The following is an 8,777-nucleotide window of genomic DNA, read 5'->3' on the forward strand; positions in this document are numbered from 1 at the left end:
TAGAGTGGAAACGGTCATTCTGCCGACCTGTTGCTCCCATCTTTTATTATTGGTTTTGTTTGGGTTTGAGACAGGGAGTCACTGTACAGCTCCAGTTGCCCTGGACCTCACAACATTCATGATCCTCCAACCATGCCCAACCCTGCTCCATGCTATGATGGCAGCCTAACACTCTCATACCCAGTTTCCCCACTGTGAGTGTCTGAGCTAAAACTCTTCTTATGGTAAATAAAGAGATGCTATGGAGGGAGTTAGTTCCTTTCATAATAAGAGCCTAGGGTAAAGAGACATAAAACAAGCAGAGGGGATCACTTGGTGCTAGCCATGCACAAACTCCATTTAGACCAGACGATTCAGGTCTTGTTGGACTCAGAAGCTGACCCGGCGCTGAAGATGGTGCTTACATTAGTGTGTCCTATTAAGTTCCATGTTTGCTCGTTCCGTATTTTGTAATTAGGACAAGGTGAAGGTTCAACTAGTCTAAGAAACTGTCTGACTCAAACATTTTTTTTAATGCTGATCATACACCTGACTTCCACCTATAATTGTTTTAAAGATAAGTAATTAGTCAGTTTAAAAGGCAGTTGGGGCACAGGGCTAAGGATTCCCACCGCCCCTGTGCATGGTATGAGTTACCTAATGGTGAACTGGACCAGCTAGTGAGTCTTCTCCCAGAAGGCTTTGCAGCTCCTGAGGTACACCAGCTAGAAGTCAGTCATTGCCACAAGAGGTATCACTAGAAGACACAATTCAACTTGCTAAAGGGGGGAGGGGCACAGAAGGGCAGGGCTCAGAATGGAAGGGCTGACGCACGCAAGGCAAGCTAGAGGCACCTTACAAGAGCCCTGCCTTGTTAAACATAGTCTAGGTGAAAGAGGAAAGTGCTGAGTGTTCAGGCGTGGCTAGGATGACCTTAGTCAGCGTATTGTAAAGGTGGAATTCTTTGTTAGAATAGTTGTTTATCTTATATTAGTCTTTTCACACCAGAACCTGCATCACCAAGTTATACACAGATTTAAAATATAATATTTTCCAATTACATATAACAAGGCACACACATGTATAATATATACATATAGTTGATGAACATTAGAACTGAAACACAAATTTCAAAAAGAAGCTTTTCAGCAGTGTGTAGTGTTATGTTTCCTATTCTTACTCTCTCTCTCTTCTCTCTCTCTCTCTCTCTCTCTCTCTCTCTCTCTCTCTCTCTCTCTTCCTCCCTCTCTCCCTTTCTCTCTCAAAGACAGGTGGTAAATCATAATAATGACACTGTGTCTAATGGCCACAGCTCAAAGTCTGAAAAGCCACTGAACCATTTTGTAAGGACATTCATGACCTAAGCAGAGAAGAACTGTGGAATGACAGAAACTCCAACTCTAAGGCCACCATGGCAATGACTTGAGATTACTCTGAAAGTCCCCTCAACTAAGTACAGACTTGTCTCGGTGCATCCTCACAGTTCAGACCATGCAGTCATGGGTTTTCTCCTTCCTCCGTACCATTGCCCAGTCTCCAACACTCGCTTTCCCACACACCTCCCATCTTCTCTGATGTCTCCTAAAGAAACAATCCCTGGACTTCTTCCTTCACAGTCACGGGATGATGCAACAGAAGCTTCGAAGCTTCCAGACCACAGCAGTGGAGGAGATGGTCACTGAGAGAAATGATGGTCCTTCTGGACAAGGGGTGGAGACTCTGGGACGCCTAGGGTAGACAAAGTATATCAGATGCATGCCCAGGACACACAACCTCTCTTAGAAGCACTGAAGAGAAATCTGTGAGCTTACCATGTATTGATTCACGAGTTTGATAACTAAAACTCCAAGCAAGTTTCATGATGGCTGTCAAGGCTAAGTGCTTCTCTCTACAGACAAACATGAGTTAAGACAGATTAACGCATAGAAGATGTTCCTGGAAAAGGACTGAATGTGTCTTTGGTGTGTTGGCCAGTTCAGAGTCACAGGGAGATTAGAGCAAGGTGTGCTGCGCCGTGGGTCCTTCTCTGAGCAGAGGAGGTACTGCACACTCTCTGACCTTTATTTGTTTTGAAAAATGAGCACCATTTACCAGCACTCTGCCCTTTAGAGCGCATTGACCTTCAGTTCCTTTGCTATTCGTTTCCTTTTAAAATGGTCTTTCCATCCATTCACGTTGCGTTTGCCTTTTTCCTCCCAAGTTATAATACACCACACATGTTCTCAAACCTTGTGAAATGTCATTTCTGGTTTATTACATTCTAAGTTTTACCGTAAATTATTTAGAAATGACTTACATAGAAGAAGTCTTTCAGTCTTTAAGAATATGGATTGGGGTAAATATGGTGGGAGTCAATCCTGTGTTTTGTCATGTAGATTTGTAAAGTGGAAATGTCTGGTTTCTTTGGAGACTCGGTTAGGTTATAATGATGTTTTGCTGAAGCAGACACAGAGGGAGGGAGGTTTTGCTAAAGCAAACATGTTAAAGGATGCATGACATCTAGAAAGACTATAAAGATAACCTCCCACACACACACACCCCAGACAGTGGAAACTCAAGCATTGGTTCACTTCGCTCTGCCTTGCTAGTTTTCGCTGGCAACATGCCATGTATCAATCAGTTTCCCTTACACTGAGTTTCTGAGCTTCACTTCTGGGGACTTCCTAGAGAGAAACTCACCAGAGAACTCCTCATGAGATTCCTGCGGCTTCTTGCTGCTTCCACAGTTTCTAGCCCATTGGCAAGCCTGGCAGTCAGTCTCTTCTGGATTGAACTGCCCTTGCTGATTCATGTGTGGTGTCTGCCGAGTGGATTGGACTGCAGCTGCTGGTTTGTGTTTGCTACTGGACTGGACTGAGAACAACAAAGATTGGAATCGCCCCAGAGAACTAGTTCTCCACTTCCCCTGTATCCTAGTAACCTTCCTTTCCCACTACTTCTGGTAGGTGGTAGGCTAGAGGGAAGGTTGAACCCTGATTTTAAAAGGTTGTGAAATATATTTGCCTACAGAGTGGTATGACTGACCTGTCAGATCAAAGCGAGTGAGACATTTTTCAGGGGACACAAACTAGTTTGAGAGCTCTATCAACAGTTATTATCATTTTAAGATTGTGTGTGTGTGTGTGTGTGTGTATGTGTGTGTGTGCATGTGTGTGCATGTGTGTGTGTACCCCACATGTTTGTAGGTACTCACAGAGACCAGAGGAAAGCCTCCGATTCCCCTGCAGCTATAGTTGCAGGTGGTTGTAAGCCACCTGATGTAAGTGCTGGAACTAAACTCCAGTCCTCTAGAAGAGCAGCAAGGGCTCTTAACCACTGAGCCATCTCTCCAGCCATCCACTGATTAGATGTGTGAATCTTAGCCTTTCTGCTAAAGTGTGTGACTGGCAAAGCCAGTGTTTTGTATCCTGATCATGATTCCCAATTTCTCCCAGGCAATTGCCTGTCCTTCAGTCCAGGCTCTCTGCAGCTAGACAGAGGTTCAGCATGTTTTATCAGCAAGCAGATGAGGATAACTTCGAGGGCTTTGAGGATGACAGAGTGGGCATCTGCCTGTTAGCCTCACTTCCTTCCCACTAGCTGTCTGCAGTTGGTGAGAGCAGCCTGTTATCCTAGCTGCTGTGGTTTCTACTCCACACTCAATCCCTGATGGACCAACTAAATATCACATGTGACCAAGAGCACCTAACAGTAACTTATAAAGTGTGTAGTGAGAGCCTGCTCCTATTTTGGCTTGCCCAAAAGAACTCTATGCATTATTCTAGCAACTTACATTTGCTCGAACTAGACTGGTTCTTCGGCATCTGTTTGCGGCTCATTTCCAGCTTTCTGTTTGCCTAACCTTAAAGTCCCTTCAGAACGCTGAGTTCCCATTCCTGGACCTTCCTCCTGGCTAGTCAGGCTCAGCGTCCACACTTTGTACTGCAATTCTTGGCAGGCTCGCCAGGGCTCAGCTCAATCCAAAGGGAAGAATGTGTGTGTGTGTGTGTGTGTGTGTGTGTGTGTGTGTGTGTGTGTGTGTGTGTGTGTTGCAGTTGGTGGAGTGGAGCAGGCTGCTGTGGAGCAGCTGCAAGGCTGGATATCCTCGGTACTGCCTGAGTTCCTAAGCCAGCCAAAGGAAAGGCTAGGCTGTGCAGAAATGAAACTTGACTGATCCAGTAGACTTGCTTTCCTTCTTCATACTCCTGGAAGCAAGTTAAAGCTAGAAGACGCAGGCTGGGTCCAGATCAGCAGCTGAATGGAGAAGGCAACCCAGAATTTGTTTAGTTGGAAGATTTTTTAAAAATTGCTTCACCAAATATGCTGCTTGTTACAGACCCGTTTAAATTATGGATCTTGTCTTGGTTTAATTTTGGTAGGTTACACACATCTACGATATAACCCATTTCTTTTTAGATTTTCCTTAGTGGAATCTAAATTTTTAATTTGTATTCTAAAAATCTTCTTTGCTTCACTTGTGTCTGTTGGACTGTGTCTCCTATTTCATCACTGTGCTGGGTAGTTTTATATAAACTTGACACAAGCTAAAGTCGTCTGAGAGGAGGGAGCCTCGATTGAGAAAAGGCCTCCATAAGATCCAGCTGTAGGGCATTTCTTAATGAGTGATTGATGGGGGGAGGCCCAGTCCATTGTGGGTGGTGCCATCCCTGGGTAGGTTTTGCAGGAAAGCAGGCTGACCAAGCCAGAGGGAGCAAGCCAGTAAGCAGCACCCCTCCGTGGCCTCTTCATCAGCTTGTGCCTCCAGGTTTCTGCCCTGTTTGAGTTCCTGTCCTGATTTCCTTTGGTGATGAACTTGCTGTGAAAGTGTAAGCCCTTTTCTCCCTCAGTTGCTTTGGGTGTGGTGTTTCATCGCAGCAACAGAAACCCTAAGACCATCCCTACCTGTGGAGATGACAGCAAAGTAGGAAAAACTTCAGAAATAACATTTCCCTTCTATCTTTTACAAGTACCGTGGCTCCAGACCTCTAGCCCCCAGGGCTGTTAGTGAACTGTTCTTTTATGCTATTCAGTTTGTGGGAGATTTGTCAGAACATCCCAGAAAACTACTTTAGGATTTGATCAAACATTTTTCCCCAAGGGGTCATCACATAACTCTGTTTAACTCACGGTACATGGCACCCTATGAAACAATTTCACTTTCAGTCCATGCAGTAAGTACACTAAGTTATGCGCACACACACACACACACCTGGTACATATTTGAGGTACATACATCATTTGTGCCCCCCAACATCTAGATGGCTGCCTGGATGTTGTGTGGTTATGTAAATGTCTATTGAATGAATGCATGAACTTGGTGGCCTCAGAAATGGAACTACATTTAGGTCATCTTTGATAAAAGTTCTTTATCATACTGTTTGTGGTATGGCTTTTGTATCAGCCGTGGAGTGTCAGTCTTTCCAGCCACAAACAAGAACTAATTATACATTATTTTATTTTTTTCACTTGTCTTTGCATGGATATGCATAAAAATATAAGCACAGAAAAATGATACATTTACCAAGAAAACTTGCATTGCGAAACCTACAGTCATTTGTATGATCAGGCCAACATAAACATCCATGGCTTTCACACACAGTACCTGTGACGTTTTCATGAGCGTGGTTTTAAAAAGCTGCTGTGCTTTAGTTACTTCAACACACAACAATGAACATGTTCTCTGTTGTCCAGAACCTATGTTCTTGATGATTTATAAATGACGCCAGTAAATATTGCTGTCCACAAATCTTTTTCTTAAATCTGATTTTGATTAAAAGAAAAAAAACACACACACAGAGAGATAAAATGCATGGACACTTTGAAGACTTTGGCGACAACTCTAAATTCTTTCCAAAAGTACCCTGTGCTCCCTCTACACGTGTGCACAACATCCATGAGTACACTTCATTGCCTGCCCTTCCTTTGTGAACAGAAGAAATGTCAGTTGCTTCCTGCATCTACAATGCTTGTATTCTTTTCTTTAGCGACTTGGCATGTACTTTCTTTGGAGGAACTAATGTTCTCCTTTCTTGGTCAAAATATATTTAACCAGTATCGACAGACATTGGTAAAAATATTCTTACTTTGTTTTTTGTTTGCTTTATAATTTTACTCTTGGTATTTTTTTTTCTTATGTGGATTTTAAAGTGTACACACAGTTTTTGAATATGGCAAGCGATACTATAAACAGTAGATGAACACTATAGACAGTATTTTAATACTTTTTATTATGTTTTACTGAATTTGCACGTTGGAAGGAATATCCTCATGATAAAGTGATTGAGCCCACATTCTTGTGAAAGCCTGCCACAGGGTAAATAATGTCTAGATGCTGGAGTTGTAGAAATGATGAGGGTAAATTCTTGCTCTTATTGAGTTACAATCTAGTGCCTGTAGGTTCACAACAGTTAACCTCCACCGACAGATAAATAAACAGATGAGCATCCTGTTCTCAGTCATGCATCCATGCTGGAGATAAAACAGGGTGGTTGAGAGTTGAGTACTTACATACAGTGTCTGGGACCATTGGAGGAGGGAAATCAGAACGAATCAAATGATCAGGTTCTAGGAGCGCCTGGGAAACTTCCTCACTGGATGGAGGATAACAGCCGATGTGGAGTCTGCCATGAGGACGTGCATGGAGGACGGGTAGGGACAGGGACAGGTCAGAGAGGTGGAAGTCTGGACAGTGAAGCAGATGGTGACAGATTGGACAGTAGCAGGTCCCTGCACCTTCATAGGCCAGGCAGAGAGCTTTGAATGCAAGCTTAAGCATTCACAGAAGCGTCTAAGTGAGGAAGGCGTGTGCCCATTGGGCCTGCTAAGAGGAAAGTGACTTGGAGAAGGGAGGAGACAGAAGACGCCATTACTGTCATGGAGTTGAGACAATATGGGTCATTTGTCTATAGTTTCCTTTATGCTTTCATTTATTAATTATATTACATTTTATTAGTTAAATTAATCGTTACCTGAGGGTCAACACTCTGGTACAGTTAACCCTTCTCAAACTCATCCCTCCCTGTCTGTCTCCCTTTGGAAGCCTATGTGGTAATTTTCCTGTAATCTCTGTGTTGGATGCCTGGAGGCGTTATTAGCCACAACCATCTAAAGCTTGGGTAGGCAACACGTCTTATGTAGTTCATTCACATGACAGAAGATCATGCTGGAAATGTAACTCTAATTCTGGAACATGGTCTTCTCGTGAGTTTCTTTATAACCCAGGAACTGAATTCTAAAAAGGAGTCTCCCAAGAGCTCACCATCCTTGGATGAAGACCGCTAATGCAAGGGTATCTGAGTTCGGGTAATTCTGGAGACCAGGCACTTCCCCATATCCCATCTTACATGACTGGCTGTGATGCTCAGGTAAGTCTGTTGACTGGCTGACATTTCAAAGAGTCAGCATCAGCATTCAGAGAGTATATGAAGATATTCAGAGTTTGTAAATTTCATTGTTCAGCGTTTTTTGGCTTAATAGATATTTCACATTTATTATTGCTTTTTAAAATTTGAGGTAATTGCTTTAATCATTTAATATGAAATATTGAAGAAATGATCAAACTTAATTTTGTAGGCCATCTCAGACAATTTCTAGAGGTGGGATGAGTATAGACAGTGTTATAGTGGTAATTTTATAGCTGCTAGTGAGATTCGCTGCTCCTCCTCTTCCTCTTTTTCCTCCTTTTTCTTCTCTCCCCACCATTTCTCCCTTAATTTACCCCTCTACCTACCATAGCCTTTTCTAATTTTTTAAAAAAATCTCTTTATCATGTCTTCATGTGTTCTTTCATCCTGGCTTTCCATGTATGTATAAGACTGAATTCCTAGAACCAAGAAATAGATGCTGGATTAAATGTGGGTGCTGTTTTCAAGGGAGAAAGATCTAGGAACTCTTTCACTCCACAGAGCACCACAGTCAACGAGCAGAGCATCGGTGAACAGAGGTCACCAGCTCAGCACAGCATCAGTGACGTCAGTGGTCACCAGCTCAGCACAGCATCGATGAATGAATCCTAGAACAGTGGTCACCAGCTCAGCAGAGCATCAGTGAAAGCCTTGAACAGTGGTCACCAGCTCAGCAGAGCATCAGGGAAGGAATCCTAGAACAATGGTCACCAGCTCAGCAGAGCATCAGGGAAGGAATCCTAGAACAATGGTCNTGGTCACCAGCTCAGCAGAGCATCAGGGAAGGAATCCTAGAACAATGGTCACCAGCTCAGCAGAGCATCAGGGAAGGAATCCTAGAACAATGGTCACCAGCTCAGCAGAGCATCAGGGAAGGAATCCTAGAACAGTGGTCACCAGCTCAGCCCGCGGGTCACAACCCCCATGGGGGCTGAACGACCCTTTCACAGGGTAGCATATTAAGTTATTTTACATTACAATTAATCATCATAGCAAGATTACAGCCATGAAATAGCAACAAAAATAATGTTATGGTTGGGGAAGGGGGTCACCACAACATGAGGAAATATATTAAAGGGTTGCAGCATTAAGAGAGTCGAGGACCACTGCTCTAGCAGAGAGTTTCATAATGAACACTGTGAGCCACAAGCTCCCATTTCACACATATTTAGCTTTTCTTTATCTAATATGAATGCAAATTAATCTTACTATGTGACACCGGAAGGGAAGAATATGATGAATTTTGGATTCTCGTTAAAAATTAATACTCTGACCCAAGGAGCTAAAGGGATCTGCAACCCTATTGTTGGAACAACATGATGTACTAACCGGAACCCTGGAGCTCTTGTCTCTAGCTGCATATGTATCGAAAGATGGCCTAGTCGGCCATCAATGGAAAGAGAGGCCCATTGGACT

At 43.3% G+C, this 8,777-nt stretch overlaps 1 long non-coding RNA gene across 1 annotated transcript; it reads right to left on the bottom strand.

The window, feature by feature from the left end:
• LOC110300386 lies at positions 1 to 2,811 on the bottom strand. The gene is made up of 3 exons (XR_002378564.2): positions 2,659 to 2,811; positions 1,791 to 1,867; positions 1 to 1,707 (listed from the first exon to the last, which is right to left on the bottom strand). It is a non-coding gene; the product is annotated as an uncharacterized LOC110300386 (long non-coding RNA).
• Positions 2,812 to 8,777: the final 5,966 nt, after the last annotated feature.

Source organism: Mus caroli, chromosome 8 (genome assembly GCF_900094665.2).
Source record: "Mus caroli chromosome 8, CAROLI_EIJ_v1.1, whole genome shotgun sequence".
NCBI classification, from domain to species: Eukaryota; Metazoa; Chordata; class Mammalia; order Rodentia; family Muridae; genus Mus; species Mus caroli.